At 42.5% G+C, this 21,239-nt stretch overlaps 1 long non-coding RNA gene across 1 annotated transcript; it reads right to left on the reverse strand.

Annotated features, from left to right (window-relative positions):
• Window positions 1–6,910: 6,910 nt before the first annotated feature.
• Window positions 6,911–20,236, reverse strand: LOC119116628. The gene is made up of 3 exons (XR_005096305.1): window positions 20,020–20,236; window positions 11,881–12,003; window positions 6,911–8,008 (listed from the first exon to the last, which is right to left on the reverse strand). It is a non-coding gene; the product is annotated as an uncharacterized LOC119116628 (long non-coding RNA).
• Window positions 20,237–21,239: the final 1,003 nt, after the last annotated feature.

Here is a 21,239-nt window from a genome sequence, read left to right on the forward strand (position 1 = left end):
TTACTTTTGGTTTTTGCACACTTTTGCAGCAGTATCTGCTAAAACTAATTTATCACATGGCAGGCAGGGGACAAACACCATTATGTCTTGCGGGATATTTCTGATTGTAACAGAACTTACTGTTATGGAAATTTTTGTCTATCCAATGAGGAGGCTATAGAGGAGAATTTGACATCATTAATTCAATACTGAAGTGTCTTTTGACATTTGGCTCCATTTTTTGTTCCCGTAAATCATTGTTAATGCATTCCTCTTTAATGTCTATGTGAAGACAAAAAGTCAAGATCATCATAAAGTGGGCAGACAAAAAGATATTCGTCTGAGAGGAACAATATTTTTTACCCAACTTATCTCAGTACTGGCAGAACTTAAGAGATGAAGTGAGCAATATGATCTTGACATAAGAAAAAAAATAAAAAAAGTCAGCTGCAATGTGAAAAGTGTCTGCCACCACAGCATCATTAACACCCAGCGGTGCCGGAGGAAGGGAGGGAGCGCAAACGCGGGCCTCCAAGCACTCGGAGCAAAATTGCAAACCCAAGGTTCCTGATACAACCTGTTATTATTTTTGACACAAGCCATTTACAATAGCTATGAAGGTGGCAATGGAAAATGTAATATTGATTGTATGCCCTCAAGGCTTTGCTCCCCTGACTTCTAAAACGTCACACATCTCACATACTGTATAATGGGCGTGATATGTTTCTCCCTTATTTTTTATTATTTTTTTGTTTACTCGCCCCCATCTTGACCTCCTTCCAGAATTCCTATTTTAGCATAATATATATATATATATATATATATATATATATATATATATATACGTATATATATATATATATATATACGTATATATATATATGCACTGGAAGTACTTTACACTTGATTCTAAAATGAATGCTTGCGTCCGAACATGCTGCAAAACGCTGATTGCTGTGCTAAAATCTACCCTCGGGAAGACTGCTGTCTAGGAACAATTTATCTCTGGCTTTGGAACATTGCCGTCTCCTGTGATGAGTTAATTGCCACAAACTCCAGCAAAAACATTTGCGGTGTCACAGACTATTTGTGTTTCGGTTGTTGTTTTCATTCGAATATTTCCTCAGTGGAACATTCGATGTTGAAGACTTTCGTATTCTGTTTCCCATGCGCAATTAGAAAAAACAAATTATCACTGTCATCATGTGGGAATGATACGGCAAAAGACACTTGTGATACAGCAACGACTGCAGGAGCACTTTTTTTTAATATGTTTGAAACATTTATATTAAATCATTCACAAGATGATACATCTGTTATTTTCAAATTAAGAAATGTTGTGAGTGCACTGAGGAAATCACTAATGAACAATTTTTTAAATCTTGCAAACCGAGATCTTTAATTCAATTCAAGCAGGCTGGACTGCAGGCTGGGCCACTCGGGGGTTGGTTCTCGAATGTCGCTTTAGTTAGTGCCAGGTTTGAGTTCTAAACTAGTGTTTAGAAGGTGTAATGAGCTTGCTTTTTACTGCCTGGGAACACATTAACATGAAAAACTTGACACTGTTGTTCGACCCTAATCAGTCAACAATTTCCTTGTGGCCTTAAAACCTCCCTTCCTGTGAGACTTGGTGCAAAAGGAACCGTCCTCTGAGCTCACTTGTCCGAAGAATTACCACTAATGATAATAAATATAGAAGCTTTGTGAGACAGTTTCACAATTTGATCATTGGAAATAGCTGGATACAAAAAAATGAATTTCCATAACATATTTAAAGGTTGCCTAAAAATAGGAAATTACAAATTAAAATAAGTCCCGCTAATGTTGGTACTATAATAAAAAGCATTTAAGGCATCAAGCATCATTAAGCAAGTCGTAAAAACTAAAGCAGTTTAAATACTACAAGTTGGGTGAAAACTTTTCGTTGGAGCTGATGATTTGTGATAATTAGAAGGCTTTGCAAGTTAAAGGGCTCTTTAATTCTTTGGAGTGAAAGACCCTGCCAAAGGAGATTGATTCAGGTCATTTATTATTTAATTCCTCTTTAAAATGACTGAACTCTTGCAAAGGATCTGCAGTGGTTCATGTCGCTCACTAAAATGAGGATAACTGTCTGTCGGGAAAGAATGGTCTCTAAATATTGGAAGAAGTGTTTCAAGTGTTGATGAATATTTAGTGTTCCATGGCTTTCATGTGACTGCCATGATGTGAAGAGGAACTCTTATAATCTTATATCCCACCGCCCCCCGACATCAGGTGTCTTCTCTTGTTGCACCACGATGGCCGTTTCGACGACACGGAGGATTTGATTTGCTCGGAGGCTTCCCATGGCGAGTGCTCCTGGAAGTTTTGATGAAAACTCGAGAAACGTTGTGAAAGAAGAGGAGATCAAATCAGCAGCTCCTAAGTGCCGTCCCCCCCTGAGAGAGCTTGTGCGATCACAATGCTTCCCATAAAACAGTGGGAACGCATCCAGCTAGCTTGAAAAGAACCTGCTGAACTGGAGAAGGGAAAGAGAACGCTCTCAGGTTGAATGAGGGCTTTAGTGGTCAAACCTATAGAAGTGGAGGATGGATGGATGGATAGATGGTGGCGAGGGAGTTGGTATGTAGAGAAGAAAGGGAGGGGGGCTTGTTGGTCATTATGTGAAGCCCAAGTAGAACAGCAGCCACTCATTCTCCCTCTCCTGAAGGTTCATGTCCCTGCTGTGTTTACCACAGCCCCCCTATGGACTCACTTAAATCAGACAGGAATAAGAAACAAGAGCGCCTCACATATACCTGAGGCTTACCCCACTATGACCTCAACTCAGCAAGTCCCCTCAATGGGATGAATTTCCGATGAAGTTCTTTTATGTTTTCATTATTAAGATCTTGTTCACTAATTGCAAAGAAAGTTTACATATCATACCTGGTGACTTTTGTCATTTGCCTCAACAGAGGTAGGACATTAACGATTCACTGATTTTACTGCCTCTCTTGTTAGTGGTGTGTATTTGGAATGTCGTTATAGGAAAGTGGTAATTTCACATTCATTCCCCGCAGCGAGCTAATAACCATGTCACACACTGCAGCCTTTTTAGCATCCACAGAATAACTGAACAAACATTTCATTTTATGGAAGTGATCTGATTTAGAGCACACATGAGGATGGAAGCGCCTTGGTTTTTATGGATCTCAAAAGTCTTAGAAAGTAAATTTACGTCTGCTGGTGCTTACATTTTTATTGACAGCGTTATTTTATGACAAGTGTCTTAAATTTTCTTCATTACTGTTACATATGTTTTCGACTTTGACGACCTTTCTTTGATTCACTCACAATTTGATGATAGTTGTTTCGATAGAATGTTCATTGATTGTGTTGGATCAAGTCGAATCATGGATGACCTTCGAACCTGTGGTCCACTCTTGGCTTTCGGCCTCAATGTGCAGCTGTGGGGGAAGAGTTCAGATTCCTCGCCTGGAGGTCAGAGCACCATCAGTCTTCACTGTAAAGAATGCAACACCATTTATAATGAGCGAACAAGTGACAATAATAGTTTCTATGCGAATCTCAAAGACCATCTGTTTATCTTTGTCCGGTGCTTATTAGCTAAATTTCCCGATCAGTCTTCAAAGTCACGCTGCATATTTAACCCCTCATGTTTTGTGCATGTAAGAACATTCATCTCCTGCTTGATGAATTATTGTAAAGACCTACAAAGATTCACAATCTCTGTTGTTGCACTCAGTAATGAGCTTTTAATGGCTTTGACGACCAAAACACATGTTCAAAGAAAGCTTGGTTAGCTTGGTCAGCGTGAGACATATGGCATCCGTGCTACACATCTAAAACTTAACCAGGTGTTGGACTGGAATGCCAAGTACTAATTCTTTTTATTGGCTTACTTCTAATTCCCTCCGGGTTTCATTATGGTCACTGTGGAATGTCAGGCTTCTACACTGTGTCTAAACTTTAATGATAAGGGTTGAAAAGAGTTATCTCTAAGCCTTTTGGGATAGTTTGGCCACAAGTGGCTGCAGGGCTGTCTGTATTGGAATGTGTTTTGTTGGAGTCTGGGAAAGAAAAATACCTCATAAGTTCCTCCAAGCCTTTGAAATGGTGTTATTTGGGATCGATTCGTAGACCAGTTGGGTAAACCCCAAAGGAACGAACCCCTGCTCATATGCTCCGGGGAAGATTGTTGCTTTTGAAACATGCTGATCCGTCCCAGGCATGCGCTGCTCCACTGAGTTGAAGACGCTGGTTCACTCTGAACTCTTTGCCAATTGATGTCATGGGGGGGGAGGCGGACGGTCTTATTGTTTTTCTCCTTCAGTCCAACTCAACCTATAAACCTTCCATATTTCTCTAAATCCTCTTATCAACTTTTCTCTTTTTAGCCTTTTTTTTTCTGGTATAACTTTCACCCTCTCAATAAGTCGCCGTAAAATCAACCCTGACATGAAGACACGCTCTGTAATAAAAATAAAAAAATGCAAAGAAAAAGGATCCACGGATGCTCATTAATGTCTTCAGTTGTTTTAATTCCATATTGTACAACTTTAAGAACATTACACTTTGCAATTTCTAATGTCCACTTTTAAATTGCGATATGTATTATTCCACTTTCCAATTCCAAGGCTACTCTTTTTGTACTCTAAAGAGGCACATCCTTTTTGACTTTCCCCCCGGCACTTCCAAGCCATGAAATAAAACGCACCTGTGATAAATATTCTTTGCCATTTTCACTCACTGAATCAATTAATTAAATCTACCTAAAATATTTATGCCGCCTGTTAGCGTACAATCCCTAAACAGGGAGATGGATTACAGGTGCTTCCTGTAGGCTAAAAGGGAGAAGGCGAGAGAGGGGGGCTGATTAAAGAGGAGCATGAAGGCTTTTCTTCCACTTCTCCACCCCACATGGCACTGTTATCACCCTCCACTGTTTTTGTAGAATTTGACACACCTTTCCTATCCAAAATAGTCCACCGAGGGACATCCCCTTGTGCCGCCAGCGTCGGATCATAGCATGATGAAAACGAATAACTCATGCTTAGTTATTTCTCCATGAAGGCAAGAGAGAGACAGCTGATGAGGGCATGTTTAGACAGTTGCAAGTAGGCAGGGCATTTGTCATACGCTACACACACACACACGGACGAGGGCCGATTGTCCATTTGGACACGGCCACGCGTTTTACACAAATGTACTGACACAAAATAGTGGGCAGGGATTTTGAGTCATCCATTTCCCCACGCAAATATGTCCACACAGACATACTGACTGACATTCCAAGTCCTCTGCCAGCATGCCAAGGCTTTTTCACTCTCCCTACGCACAAACACACACACACACATAAATAAGAGCTTGATTGGAAAGCTGTGCCCATTTGACAAATGGTGCAGTGTTCATATTTTGCCTCTAGCACGGCGGTGGTAATGATTCCATAATTGTCCTGAGCGCTCAACACTCACTTCCAATCAGCATCCAGAACGGCGCCGCAGCTGGCTACCCACGCCTTTGTAACCTGAAAAAAAAAAAAAAAAAAAAAAGAAGGCACACAGTCAGAAAGTTACCCTTGCGACAGTGGTTAATGTGAGTCATGAGAAGAACGCACTTGTGCACATTGTGTTCATAGCTCGCCTCTATAGTGCTCAAGCATTTGCTATGTGATTTGATGTCATCACCCCGAGAATGCCGGGCGAGATAAATTTGACATATTGACAACGCAGCTGTGTGCCATTGCTACCATGCCTTGACAAGAACCTATTAGGTCAGGGATTGCCAACCGATGGTCTGTGGCGGTATTGCAGGCGGTCCACGGAATTGGAAATTGAAAATAATTGTGACATTATTAAAAATACAATTATGATTTGATTTATTTTCCAGCTAATTTTCGTTTAAATTATGTCAAATGTAGCTGAGATTCCCAAAATAGACATACAGATGCAAATAAATAACCTTTATAGGTCCAGTACCGAAATCAGAGTAGCAACATGGTGAGAGATTCCCTCATAAAAACATCATCTCTGTAGCGCAAGCTAATTTTATATAGCAATGAATGTCTCTGGCATCTCAAAAGTTTGCAACGTGCCAACACTTTCCAAGTGACCTTTTCTGAATGTCTGCCAAGAATATCTGAAGTCCTGGCCATGCTGAACACCCTTCCCCATTTCTGGCATGCCTGCTTCCACTTCAGTGTTTCTGCTATTAGCAGTGCCCTCTGCAGGACGCCGGGATTGCATACGATGATGTAAGCATTCCTCTGTGCTGTGCAAAGCGCCTGTGGCGACGAGACCATGCAGGACAGCTTGTTTTTGAAACCATTCCATACTGCTTGCAGCCAAAAAATCCACAAACTTTGATCACTTCCTTTATTATTCATTCAAGAAATGTGGAAGCTGCATCATCCGGCGTCACTGTTAAAGAATGCTACTTTTATGAAACATGACCGTCTTAAGGAATTTTGTTGGCTGCGGGATGTGATGTCGTGTTGCTTTTGCATTTTTACCACATTTAAAATGTCAAATTCAAAAGTGATAATTATATTTTTTTACATCATGCTCAACAGTCCCAACTGGGCCTTGAAGGTCTAAAATGTGTCCCTTCCTTTCCCATTTCTCACCTCTTCCAATTTATTTTGACAGTTCTCCCTTTTCCATTTCCACTCAACTCTTCCCTTTCTCCTTCGTCACCTCTGCCTCTCCCTCTCCTCCTCACATTTACCCCCCCCACCCCATCTCTTTTGGAACTGGGAGATCTGGGATGGGCGACGGCAGCAGCTGCAGAAGGAGCAGCTGCTGAGTGTGTGTGCGTGCGTGTGTGTGTGTGTATACAAGCCACAGCTTGTCCCTTCCACCAGGCTGCTTGAGCCCAGTTTGTCCCAGCAGGGTACCACAAAGCTCGCCAACCAATCAGAGGCCTGTGCATTGATGAAACATATACACACACACACAAAACACTGACAGACATAAGAACCATATGCACATTTACTATATACAACACAATTTCACACACACATTCATATTCAAATCTGTTGAATGAAAAAAAAAGTTATGACTCTTGGCCAAAAGTATGGAAAAGGTTCTCTCGTTTTATCACAACTTTAATAAGTCATCCTCGTCCTTATGGAGTTTACCGAATCCGATTTGTGTACAACATTATACCGAATGATGCAAGGGCATTTTATTAAAAAAACAAAAATCACACACAGATGGAAAATAATAATCACACTCTTTGGAAATACCACTGTTGGCTCCCAAGGTTTAGCGCCTGGGGCAATGTCAAGCTCCACTTTTTTCCCGTGTCTGAAGGTGAAGGGAGATCTTCTCATTTCATTGTCAATGGGCAGTCCTCAGAGGCTTTCATCCTGAACACACGTGACAGGCACACATACTTCCATACAGAGTTCTAAGCATTTTTAAAAGCTTTCTCGAGTCGCTGTTGTCTTTGTTTAGATGCTTTAATGAGCGAGAAGCCTGGGGCGATGCTCTTTCGTAGGTAAACAAACAAAGCTGCGTGTCTCAGATGGATGATATGTTTTTGCAAAACAGGAGACAGACAGAAACAGAGGACGGTAAAACTGACAGAGGACAAAAGTGAGAGATTGGGTTCGCACTTTGAGTTTAGCCCAGCTAACGTTAGGCGAGAGGCGGAGTCTATCACAGGCCAACATGGAATATATTTCAAGCATCTCCTTCCATTCATCCTGTCTTGTGAAAGTCTTTTTCATGCATGCATGCCGATCCTTTTTCCACCTTCCTCTCTGTTCTTCCTGTCACGCTCTAACGCTCATGTGGGAAACACTCGTAATAATCATGTGGTGTTGTGGCCGCAGCCGAGGGTGGGGGAGGTCACGTCTTAGGCAGTGCGGGGCGCTGCTCCTCTTGCCTCTGGAAAGCCCAGTTCTAGCGTGGCAGCCCGGCCGGATGAACAGCTGGACGCTCGGAGGCCAGTAAGAGCCAGCCCAGAGGTCACAGGGGTCACCGGCATTGAAAACCTTGGCTCCCAGCTCAAATGTGCAGGGTGAAAGGGGATCGTGCTTCTGAAAGAGAAAAGGAGCTCTTGTTTCCCCCCGTGGCTTACAAAGGACACAGCCAAGCAGTCAGCCAAGAATATTCTGCCAAACAACAAGCCGCTCATGTCTTGTGTCTACATTTTCCACATTTCTATGCACGGCAACAGGAATTATTATATTTGAGTTGCAGCAGAGTCATAATATATGGTGTTTATTTTTAATAAACCAGGCAGTGTCTATGCACACCTCTGGAGCCATTACTTGTGACATATAATACTCAGCCGTGGAGTGTTCATCTTTCACATTTATGATGCTCATATAGGTGGGGGGTGGGAGTCAATAACTTTCAGGGTCTTGTGCGGAGCCACTAAGCCATTCTCTGCTCCTGCCATATCGAAAAAGCAACTTTTTTTTTTGGATTAGTAAATAGCCGAGCATGCCCTTAAGGGTACTTCCCAAGACTAGCAAGAACGCAAAGGTTAATCTTCTATTTATTGCCACCAGCAGTCAGACAGATAGTATCTTCTCAAATTCATCGTTCGTAGGATGTTATTGATCTTCTCCTGACATGACATTTTCTTGTTTCCCATGCTACCTGCACAACTATGTTGAGTATGATCTGTTTACCTCATATGGATAATTATTTCCAGGACCCAGGAAGTCTAAAAAAAAATGTTCAATGTTATCATATGAATTCATTTGAGTATAAATTTTGTTGAAGAAAGACAATGAGATCAACCATCAGACTGGCCAGATCTCGACTTCCTCTCTTATCACTCTCTTTACGTTCTGCGTCTTTTTTAGATGCTGCTTTGTGATGGAAAATCTATATGGTGCAAGAGGGCAATTTAGGTGGTTTCCAACAGTGGGGCTTTGAAGAACCAGCAGCCGAGGCGAAGCGAGTGACTAACACCTCCGTACTCTGAATCAGTATTGGGGGAGTGTTTGAGATGGCCTTTTTCGTGCCCGCTCTTTCACCGGGGAGTGGAATGCACTCGTTTTTGTCACACTTCCAGATGGATCCTGGTACGTTTTTACTATTTCTCATCGGGAAAAAAATGTTTCAGAATGGAAACAAATCAGAGGTCAACCCGCATCCCCATAATGCACCGTTGTACCTCCGAGCTGAGTGTGCAACCTTGTGAACTACATAATCTGTCTTTGTTGGGATAGCCCTAAGAGCAAAAACATTCCCAGCATGATGGTCTTTTGCACACAATTCGAACACATTTCCTTTTTAGGCCTTTTCTCGTCAGGTCTGTAGCCCTCCTGAGCTTGCAACTCATTCCTATTTAAGATATGGTGCATCAGGCTTAGTGGGCTGCAATTAATTCACTGCCCCCGGGGCCTCTCTGGCTTTGTATGAAGGGTCGGACTAGGTCAGGGCAGATTTATTTTTTCTGAGCGTAAGCAGGACTAGGTTTGTGTTGGATCAGATGAGACTGGGCTAATTCTCTCCAGCAGCTGGTCCTTTTCACTCACTGTTTACCCTCGAATGCAAAATCGTCCGCTTTGCCTCGCCTGCCTATAAAGAAATCTCTTTACACTTCAGCTGACCAAATTTAACAATCCGCTTAATTAAAAGCAGACACGATGGCTAATTTTTTTCAGACCGTATCGATTCAGTCCTGGCTGTTTTGTCCGCGGTAAGCAAATGCTTGAGATTGTACTGGATTGAATCTAAATTGAGTTGTGTTGCGTATCTTTAAACCAAGCCACTTCTTTGGGTTTTCAAGCCCATCATTATCTCTTGTGTCCTTGCACTGCCCCCCTGCCCCCGCCTCGCTCCCACATAGCAAATTCCCTGGTCATTTGGTTACTCTGTGGGTCAGCCAGTGTGCTTTCTGTGACCACCACCTCTGCATGTGGGAGTTGTTTGCCGAATGCTGTGTCATCACAGCTTTGCAGTCTTGCCCTAGAGCAAGCTAAGTCTAAACACTGCAGTTTGTGGCTGAAAGGCCATCTGTCACGGGGAGGGATTCCGACTTCTCCTCCCAAAAAAGCATAAACAGGGGCGGGCTGTTAAGCTGTGCTGCAGCTCACTGTCATGGAAATGCCCCCCATCTGAACAAGGCTCCGGCCTTAATCCTTCCACCCTCCCATCGCTGCAGCTGCTTTTTGGGCCTCCGTGACGGCCTGTGTATAGTCACTGCCTATTTAGCCGAGAGCGAGCGGCCTTATGAATCACACTGAGAGTGCCGCTCAGCTGTTGGCTGAATGAATGCAAAGCCTCACACACCCACTCTTGCACAAAGCGCTATATATTATGTAATGTTCTCTAAATACAGTGGAACCTTCACGATTTTGTTCTCATGTGCAAATATTTGACGATTTCTTCGCCAGCTGCTAAATTCTATGTGACAATCCATTTTCTCAAAACTCACTTTATCTGGAAGAACATGTGCTGGTTGAGACCAAAGAGACCACTGAGGACAAGGAGCTAAGCGGCAAAGTGGGAGCCGGAGATCCTGACATTTCATATGTGATTGCAGAGATTTACGTCAGGTAATTATTGCGGCTGTGTCTGCCAACCTCGGGAAGATCAATTCTTTCAATCAATTCCACTTTTAAGAGGATGGGCCAGATTACCAGGGCGGCGAGCCTATGTGGACGTGGGCCCCATAATGCTCTTCATAGGTCACTAAAATGTGTGTTAGAAGCTTCGCAAGTATCATTCCTCAGAGATCAGCCATTGCTCTCCCTCGTTGGCCATTTTCTTTCCCCTTTTCCTCCATATCTGCTCCTTAATTTCTAAAATAACTAATTCATAAAGGCAGTTTTGGAATGACTGGAAAAATCAAGATGGTAATATCTGTATTGGCATTTTTAAAAACAATCAATAGCTAGAAATTTATTTAAAACCAATAAAGCTGTATCATTTTTTCCATTGTTTTCATCAACGTTTGCTATTGGACTTACAATACAGTTACGTTGATTGAAATAGATTTGAACATTTATTCCGAATTGTTTTTATTTTATTAATTTTGAAATGAAATATTTCGAATGCTTCCCCTACAGCATTGATATCTGTTTTCAATTAGGCCTGCCTGTGTGGCAGGATTCATGTCAAAGTTCAAGTTAATCAAGAAATCTCTTTTTGCCGATTCGATGGAATGCCTCCAGAAAATGCTTACTTTGCAAAAATGTTGCAAAACCGACTGTGTAATGACTCATAGGGGGGGGTTGTGTTTACGTGTGTGTTACTCTTAGTCCTTTCTCTGTGACTTGAATCAGATAAGAGTGCGTATGCCAGTGTAGATGGGAAAGCTCAGCCGAAACCTCTGAATTGTTTATTTAGACATAGCAGCAGGCCGGTAAGTCAACAGTAGTAGAACAGCGAATGCTCACATTAGAGAAACCCGAGACCACCGACTCAACCTTGTGTCAAGCATCTCCGTACAGGATCTCTGGCCCAAGATCAGTTTTGTGTCTTGGCTTTCTGTGAGTAAAACTACAGCGAATTGGAAGTGACTGCTCTGGTCTCACAACTGGGGCTCTGCTCTGAAAACGTCTGTAAACAAAGACCCTGACTATGGCAACCTGTCTAGTGTTTCTCGCACCCGAGGGGTGGCGGAAGGTCAGCAGGGCCCTGTCAACAGTGGAAGCTACAACTCACCTCATGCCTTGTTTGAGAAACAAAGGAAGTAAAGAAAACACAAACACACCCACACGGATATATATATATATTTCTTTCTTTCTTTATTTATATATATATATACACATATATACACATATACGTATACATCTATACTAATAACCATTATGGCTTTGCGAAATGGGGCTCTTAATTACTTTACATAACCTCCGAGTCTACTTTAGACCTTTAGGTACCGTTGCGATTTACTCGCTAGATAAAGGCGAATTATTTCTCAATGTATTTTTATATAATGCTTGATTACCTGCGTGTCACAGCCACCAGACTGCTGATGAGCTTTTTTTTTTTTTTTCCAGGGTTGCATTTGATTCCATTTTTATTCGTTTCCCTGCCATTCCTCAGTCACCGGTGCGTACCTCTGAGACATCTGCAGAAAGGTTGGCATTAGCATGTGAAAGGGTTCACGCAGACAATGCTATGCATTATGTATTCACAGCATTTGTATGAAATGCAGCCGCTGTCGTTCTTGCTACTCTGTAATCTGCCGGCAATATTTCAGGCAGAGCGGGGAGAACAAATCTAAAGGGGACACATAGTCTCCTCTACTACAGCGACTATACCGTCCTTCACATTCATGAATTCCAAGAAACATCAAATGCAAGGAAGTGTCGGATCCGTCAAAGATGTCTCGTCGTGAGACATACCACCAAGGCCGTGTTATTGAAGAGGGAGAGGGTTGTGTGTCTCTGACATTCAACTTAGTATTTGATTCCACAGACCTGATTCATCATTTAGACCAAATTTATTCCAATGTGTGGGCTGCAATAGATGAAGGACCAAATCAGATTTGGCTCTGAATGTCCTAACTTCTGGTAATTGCTGAAGTCTTCTTAACATAGAAACAAATATCAAGCTGGCAATTAGAGGCAAGTCAGAATAAATATTAACCCTTACCACACCCTTAATACTGCTGGGTTTTTAAATTAGACCGGTGCAAGAAATGGAGTCAAATTGACCCGAAAGCAAAGTCCCGCAAATAATGTCCTTACTTTGCCTTTTTTACTTTGAGTCCTTTTCTTTTCTCAATAAGTGATGGATGAGTCGGCACCCTCGGCTTTGTGCGTCACAGCTAAATGTGTGTTTGTATGGCTATTAGGGAGGCCCGCTGAGGGATGAATTGCAGGATCTTTTAACATCCCCCACACCCTCTCAAAACTAATAACATAGCACTGTCTCACTTTAGCACACTTTTTGTGGTTAAGACAATTTAGTTTTTGGATGTTTTCCGTATTTTTAGTGTGTGTTATTGCACCACGCCAGTTGAGTCTGACATTCAAATTGTATGTACGTTTTAGCTTGTTAAGAGCCATTACAGGAACTCTGTGTTCACAATTTGTCCCCCCCGTTCCTCATTACCAGAGAGCTGCTTGATGACAACGCCAATATTGATCACAGCTCAGTGATGCGCTGGCAGCCATTGTGTTAACTGGGCCAAGTGAAGGAAAGTTATCTGATGATTACCTCCAACCCCCTAACCCTCATTTTGTATCATCTTGCATTTCGGATCAAGTGTTAAACCATTTTGCGCTTCCTTGTCCGATGCATCCTATCAATTTTCTTCCCAATTGCTCTGCATCGCCTTCCACCAACGATGCCATCTTTGCTTACTTAAGATGCACTAGATGGCCAATGTGGAGTGTTTCATCAGCTCTTTAGGCAGCAGATAATTGTACATCAGTGTGCCATGAAGAAGATTTAGTCAAGTGGAGATTTCAACATGTAATCATTATTTTACAAATGATACTAGTCCAGATCATAAATCTGCTCCTTCCAAAAAAAAAAAGTTGAGATCCCACATTTAGAGGCTGTCACAACACATGGCTGCAGAGGCTAGAGAATATGAACATTATTTTGGACTGTATACTTGCGTATATAGCTTTCGCTCGGTCTGCATCAATAAAAGCTTAAGTGACAATGACAAAAAGACCAAACATGGAGAAACAAAAAATGGAAATAACTGGTGCCTCGCTGCTGGGCCGCTAAGCTCAGATGCTTCCGCAAAGTAAAGTTGCATTCCTTCTGATCAGGTCTGAAATTTAGCGTGTTAGGAGTAGCTTTCATCTTTTATCTCCAATGTGCCCTAAGCTTGTTGGAGGCTACTTTGGCTCAGAAACTGCAGCAACAAAAGGAAATGAAGGAAGTCTTGCTGCCGCCTTATCTGGTCTGGGTCAGTTCAGTGATCCCCTGAAAATTAACCCGGGACCTAGCCTGGCTAAATTGTTGATTAAATGTTGCCAATTTGATTGTCCAGCATCAAAGCTATGACATTTAAAATGGAGACACATGCTTGGTAAATCATGAAGTACTCTTTTCAAAAATGTCACTTCAAAATGAGAATTTTTTTGTTTCAGGTCATATCAAGCTAATTCACTAAAGGCAATGACAGTGTGAATATCTTCCCTAAAATGCTTTTAAATGTTTCAAGAGACTCAAGAAAGGTCCCATGAATCAAGATTCATTTGACCGCTTTTGAATCAAACTGGCTCTGCTTGGGAAATTGGATTCATTACTCCAGCGACTGATAGAATGATTACCTCATGATTGATAGTCTACTCTCTTCATTTCTTTTCTCTTTGATGCACAGCATTTCATTCTGTTTTCTCCACTATTCCCTCACTCCTTAATGTGATCGTCCCGGAATGATAGCCATATATAATTTTAGAAACATTGAGGGTTTTTTTTAGGTTTTTTTACAGATTCATTTTGTGGCTTCTAGATTGAAATTTCCATTTTTATAGAGTGTGAGAGAAGTGTTTTATTTTATATCAGTGTACAGAGCTGAGCTAATGTATGACGTTGAAGTGCCATGAAAGCCACCGAGCCCGTCTTAACGAGGCTTTTCATGGCTAATTAAAGATCCGTGCAAGGCAATGTGGGGAACTTTGACGGATCAGTTGGCGACACTCTTGAATAATGTTGTAGTGCCTATGAAAGCTCTCTCGGAAGCGATCACGTTTTCAAAGTGGGGCAAACTTCGACCCCCAACAAATAGCGTTAAAGATGATTGATGCGTCTGGGAACAATCCATCCCATAATTTCACCTTTTCACCTCACAGACGCTCATATTAAAGCTTAATTCCGAAGAGACGAAGCGAACACATGTCAGCGAGGCCTGTTGCTTCTTATCTTGCCGCTTCAGCCTGAGCCAAAGATAGACGTCTATCACGCTAGAATGTTTATTTTCCTTGACGATTAGCTCTGATTAAAAGCAGACCGTGACGGCTCGCCCCGCCTTATTTGTGCATTTGTGTTTCCGTATGTGTGTTTCTCTGCAGTGCTTCTGTAATCCCTGTGTGGGTCGCCATTATTTCATTTCTTTATTCGCACAGGTTTGATTCCCTGAGTGTATTCTCAGTTTTACATTAGCAAACACATTCTGCATCTTTTCTGCTTACGTTATCCCTCCCCTCCCCTCCCGGGGCGATGCACTCCCCTCTGTCGGAGCTCCAATCCCACCTCAGGGTGTGGGGAATTTTCTTCAGTCACACTTGGCTTGCCAGGTAAACAAGCCTGAATAGGGAGACGTGAGCAGAGTCCATGGGAGCAAATAAAACAAGGGGAGGATGTAAATGGATTTATCACTGAGCCCCCTGTTCCGCCTGCAACACCCCCGCTCTCAGACAGCCACGTCCTTCACCCCAAACCTTTTCCCTTCTAAACCAGGTAGCCCTCTTTTAATCTGGGATGTCACCTGAACAGTTCACTCTGTTTGAAGATTTTTTTTTAAGTCAAATGACCAATTGTCTGGACAACACAGCAGAACTAATGCTTACTCCTGTCCTGCGTCCGACCATAACAGTGCACAACCTTTAAGCCTTTGGGCTCAAACAGACACACTCCCTGCTCTTCTCCTTCCTAAATTATTTGCCACTAATCCAGATCAGAAAGTTAAAAACCAGGTCAAGCGTGAAAGCCTTATGCTGAGTAATGAGAGAGTGACCCGTGTGAGTCTAAGTGTGTATGTCACTGTGTGTACGTGTGAACTCACAAATGTGTGAGAGCGCTCACAGCAGCGAATCCCTACCAAAGCCACCCGAGGCCGTGTTTTCAAAGAAGCCTTTCAATGTGAGGGCAGGAAGAGCAGATTTAAACCAAAACCACTATAAACACAACGTTTTATAACAAGTCCCCCCCCCCCCCCCTCGCTTTCTGTGCACTGCAAAGAGGAAATAAACTCAGGTGCGTGAGCACCGGGAAACCGGGAAGAGACAGAAAACCAAATTTACGTGGCACTGTTGACAGCACTCAGGTGTGTGCAAAAGCAGAAAATCTATTTCCATCGATCCAGGAAGAGCAAAGCTGAGGCAGAGAGATTGGGTTGTACACTGTGTCGGCTCCTCAAGGGAGCCTTGATCACTGTTATAGCCCCGTGTGGTAATTAAGGCACTTTGACATTTCTGCATTAGCACATGTTCGCTTCTTGGCACCCTGGCAAATCTTTTTCAGACTCCTAAAAAGCATACCTGGTAAAAAAACGATGTTACGGCACTGCTGTTAGGAAGGCGATAGGCCTTCCGGGCGCAATGCCCGCGATGTCTTTTACCGATCCTCGGCGTATTTGTGAGTGCACATTTTTACTGCAGTATTGTTACGAGTGCCGCTGCTCATCGATTGATTCTTCCAAAGCAGCATTATCCGTCCTAATCCCACGTTGTCATTAACGCCCACAGTGTCGTTTGTTATGCATCGATCTATTGAGACATCGATTGACTGGGTATACAAATGATAACAAACATAATGAAACATAGAGATTAAAAGATGTGGAGCATTAAGTATTTTTTGCGAGGTCATTGTCTTGGAACTTTCCTTGGTTACCCCGGTTGTCTGTGCGCCTCATCTATGTCTTTGTGAGGAGCTGCTGTTTGTAATGCTAAGGCTGAAACTGAATGCTCAGGCTGCCAGATGCATTATGGCTCAATGCAAAGAGAGCGGAAAACAGACACTGCTTCAGACATTGCCCGGAGCTTTGGATTTCCTGGCTATGCCTGCTTCTTTTCTTGAAACAACCGGTGACATGCAAGAGGAAGGAATACACAGCACCCTTTCTTATGTTCGTGGATATATTCTGAGAAATGGAGTAATACTCCAGTTGGGTAATTTTGGAATAGCTTTTGGAATATTTAGTTGAAGTGAATGTGTCTTTGCACATCTCTCACTTGCACTTCCATGAATCACGTGGTTTGCATTCCGCTCGGCGCCACATCCAACACGCTGACCCTGGACGAGCGGTTTGGGTGGCGCGATGGCGGTTACTCCCCACACTAACAGCTCCTCAGTGGGTTGTTGGGTCCTCGTATTCATCACGGATGAAGTCCTAACATAAGGCTCTTTCATATGCTACTGCTGCAAAGCCCCATGTTGTGTCAGTACGGCCAGACCAGCCTTTCCATCACACTGCAAAAATCCCTGCGAGAAAAACCACGCTCTGCAGAATGTTTGAAGCCACGCGGCTTGAAAGTGATCTTTGGAGTGAGCGGGGTCGAATAATTCATGTGGTAAGAGAAGAGTCCAGGACCTAATCAAGGTTTACACAGCAGGAGTTCTGATTCTAAACCCCCCAAACACCACCCTTCTGTCTTGACTTAGAATTCAGAGTCTGCAAAATAAAGTTTACTGATCCACACCACGAAGCACAGTAACAGTTCACATTTTGTTTCGTCTTCCTCTCGAGATTCTCACTGACATCCAACTGCAGCCGGCCACTTAAATTTGGCCCAGCTTTGGATTTCAGTAAGCCTGTAACACTTGGCATATTCACTTGAGCGTTTCATGTGATCTTTTCCGATGAAACCACATCAGAGAAATACTCTTCCCGAACGACACACCTGCTGCTTGCGCTCAGTCGTAAAAAGGAAAAAATAAAGTACTGGAAACACAGTTAAGTTTTTATTCGGAGAGCTTGTTGAAAAGAGTGGGCAGATTTGCATTCCCATTTCTGAGAAATGTGCAATGTGTTTTCAAAGCACTCCTAATTGCTCTCCTTTTCCTGTCCACCACCACACTTTTTCCGGTGTCCTCGACTGCACATATTTCATTCAATCCCAGCCTGAGGGCGAACCAAACTCCTTCATGAAAGCAAAACATGAACGCTTTGCCACTTGTAAATCTCCTTTTTGGCCATAAGTGTAGAAGACTGAGAAGTGGCAATTCAGTCGGCCATTTGCAAGACCAAACATGGAGGAGTACGGAGTTGTTGTGGTTCCTCATTAGCATTGTGCGGCTTTTATCTGGTTAATTACACACATTATCAGGCATTAACACATTCTGTAAGGGTGCCTGACACACTTAAACCTTAAAGGGGCGGAGCTTTAAGTAACCATGTTACTACGAAGAAATAAAGTGCAGTTTGATGAAGCTTGCTATTTTTCCTCCTTGTTGTTGAAATTCCTGTCATTGTTTAATCTCAATTTTGCCCTATTTTTTTTTGTTATCCCCCTCCCATCTCTCACCTTTATCTCTCCTGAGCTCACTCGCTGTCATATGGGACCCCCCATGACAGCGCCGATCCCTCCCCTTTTTCACTTCTCTTTCTTCTTGCATTCATCAGCCTCTTCCCTCACTTTTTTCACATCACAATCGATACCCACCTCCCCCCTTTTACGAGCGTTTGTGTATATCTTCTGGGCTCGCCTGAGATGCAAATGACACAAGAAAATGATAAAAGTTGCATGTTGGCACCAAAGTAATTAAATATTAAAGACTCTCATACCCCACCTCCCCCCTTTTTTTTTTTTTTTTTAGTAGAGGGGATGCCTCTAGATATTGCTTTCACGTTACTGCAATGAAAGCGGATGAAATTTATGAGAGGCTTAATTTAGACTGCTAAGGTTTCATAATATCTTTCTGCCAGTGTATTATATCATAAGAGGGAAAATAAATGAGGTTAAATGGGTTAACTGTAGTGAGCCGAGCTGTTTTGACAGAAGCGTTATTATTTTCTAGTTGATTTAGGTTATTTATGACATTTTACGAGAAGGTCTGTTTTAGATCTTTGCCTTTCTTCCAGCTATATTCAATGAAGTCCTGTGACTAATTTATCAAATTAAAACACATTTTTTTAGGGGGGGGTGTTACATCACTGTTACATACGTTATTCTGATGCAAAGTGTGACCCACTTTCTTGAATTGTATTGTTCTTGGGCCCTTTAACTGTGTGTGTCATAACTGCATCCCAACGTGGGGTATCAGCTTTTCTACTGTGTTCATCCGGGCACAGCGGGAAAAAAAATGGGGGGGTGGTAGAAGGAGGAAGAAGAAGGGCTTGTTGCTTTTAATTGAATTGTAAATGGGAATGGAGGGGGAACGGGGCTCCTCTGAGCTGGGACAGACAACAGATGGAAGGCAGGGCTTGCCCTGCAGAGTGAGAGGGGTTAGAGGGGAGATGGGTGGGTGGGTGGAGGGCTGATGGATGGATGAGTAGGGGGAAGGGAACAGAAAAAAGGGCCTCGTGGATGAAAATGACATGGATCCATAGCCTCTATGGAACCTAAAAGCCCCCCTTTTTTTAAACAGTCATCAGACTGGACATTGCGAGGATAGCACAGATGTGGTGCGATGTAAAACTTATCAAGAAAAACCACCATACTGAAATTTCTCCATATTTGGTTTAGAGGTGAGAGAGAGAGAGAGAGAGAGAGAGGAAAATTGCCCCAGTCTGCCCTCCTCAGGTGAAAAAGGCTGAGGGATTTAGTCACTGCCCCCATCAGACGAGGTCAGAAACACACACACCAATTCTGTACATCTATACTGCACACACACACATGCATAGACACACACATTGAACCAGTAGGTCAATACAGGCTTTACCCCTTGACTAGATTAAGGGTATTTGGGTTGTTTGTGCATTTGTGATGATAATAACTCCACATGGGGTTGCCTCTGTTTTACGGAACTGATCAGCAGCCAGGTCTTATCGCCACATTGATTTAACCTTCTTAGTTTAGACATTCCAGGAAAGACTGAGAACCAAAGTTTGGGAATCTATAAAAAAAAAACATTGTAAGTAATTTTATTTTGAGTTTTAATTTTACTATAAAGTGGTTAAAATAGTATTTAAATAAAACCATTGGTTGTAGTGTTCAAAAAGTTTTCATGATGGTGACAGTTTGAGCCTGGAACAAATTTGAGATGATTCATTCCCAACTTGGAAGTCAACCAGCATTTTAAAAAAGGTTATTTTTAAATCTGGAAGTTGCACTGCAACACGATTATAGTCTTACACAGCAATTATGGCCAGGTGGAGGGCTCATTAATTGAGGACAAAATGTGTTCTTCCTGATAAGCATTTTTCATTTAGTTGAGTTGCAATTTCATTTTGAAAAAACATTTTATGCAGGTATGTGTCACAATACGATGCCTGTAATGGATATTCCTCATAACCAACCTGGCAGGGATGATGTCACTGAGCTGCATTAGTTAATCTCACTCCTCCCAGACAGCATACTCACAGCCTTGGGGCTCGACTTCACTACTACATCCATCTGAAGTCAAGGCATGCACTGTTGCTCTCCAATAACTCCGCTCAATTGCCTATCATTCCTCCTTCTCCCCCCCAACACCTTACATTTCAGCGTGCCACCGTCCACTGCTGGATTTTTATACTGTTGTTAATCTACAGTCTGCCAAATAATTAACCTGGCTGAGTTATTTATTCCCCAGGTGATATTTTTTCTACCTGTGTGAGGCTGAACGCCACTGGTGGGTACTGCTGGAGGAAATATATATCGTGCTGCTTACAATGACTCAAGCAGGATTGAAACACCATTTTTAATTCAATTATTTTAGTTCGGTTACAGCTTGAAGTAGATTAATAAAATTAATAAATTATATTTTGGAGAATGAGCAAATGTCTGTGATTGGATGAATAAATCGGGCGACGATGCCAGTGCAACTAAGGACACATTATGATTATTTTAATTAATTTAATTTTTAATGATCAAACTATGAATACGGCCATATTGTGCATTTTATACTTTCGGGGTTTAAGCATAGCACAAAATCTTGGGCAGGAGAAAAGATTTGTTTGATGATGTTAAAAATACCCCACCTACTATTTCCACTTATTGAAAACGAGAATACTCTCGGGAGGGATGCTTATAAAGAGCGGAAAAATGCGGTTGGCTGACTACTTTCAATAGTCGTCCTCTTGTTGCAGTGTTTGGGTGTATGCACCCCAAACACATACATTGCCTCTCTTACTTGTAAACAGCGCTGGCAAATCCCGCTCCTCGCTGGCTGTGATTATATCCCGGAGAGAGGTAATGTGCTGCCTGGGGTGGAAGGTGCTAGATGGAGGGGACGTGAGTGCTTTGGCCTTGAATTTCACCCAGGACTGCCTCCCAATTTCCGTCTGCCCATTTCTCACTCTTACCGGAGAGCTGTGGGGTACTAGAAGTGCCGGGCCACAACGCAGTGAGCTGAGTGTTTGGAATCCACCTTGTTAGACTGAAATGCTCTCATGATTCTCACTCCGTGGCAGTCAGATGAAAATGTAGTCGTTTTTGCAGGAGTGGTTTTAGATGATATATTTGTGTGAATCTTCTCTGTGGGGATTTAGTTGATTTTTGGCATCCACAACTATATAGAACTGAGGCACAAAAGCAG

This window comes from Syngnathus acus, chromosome 22 (genome assembly GCF_901709675.1).
Source record: "Syngnathus acus chromosome 22, fSynAcu1.2, whole genome shotgun sequence".
Classification (NCBI taxonomy): domain Eukaryota; kingdom Metazoa; phylum Chordata; class Actinopteri; order Syngnathiformes; family Syngnathidae; genus Syngnathus; species Syngnathus acus.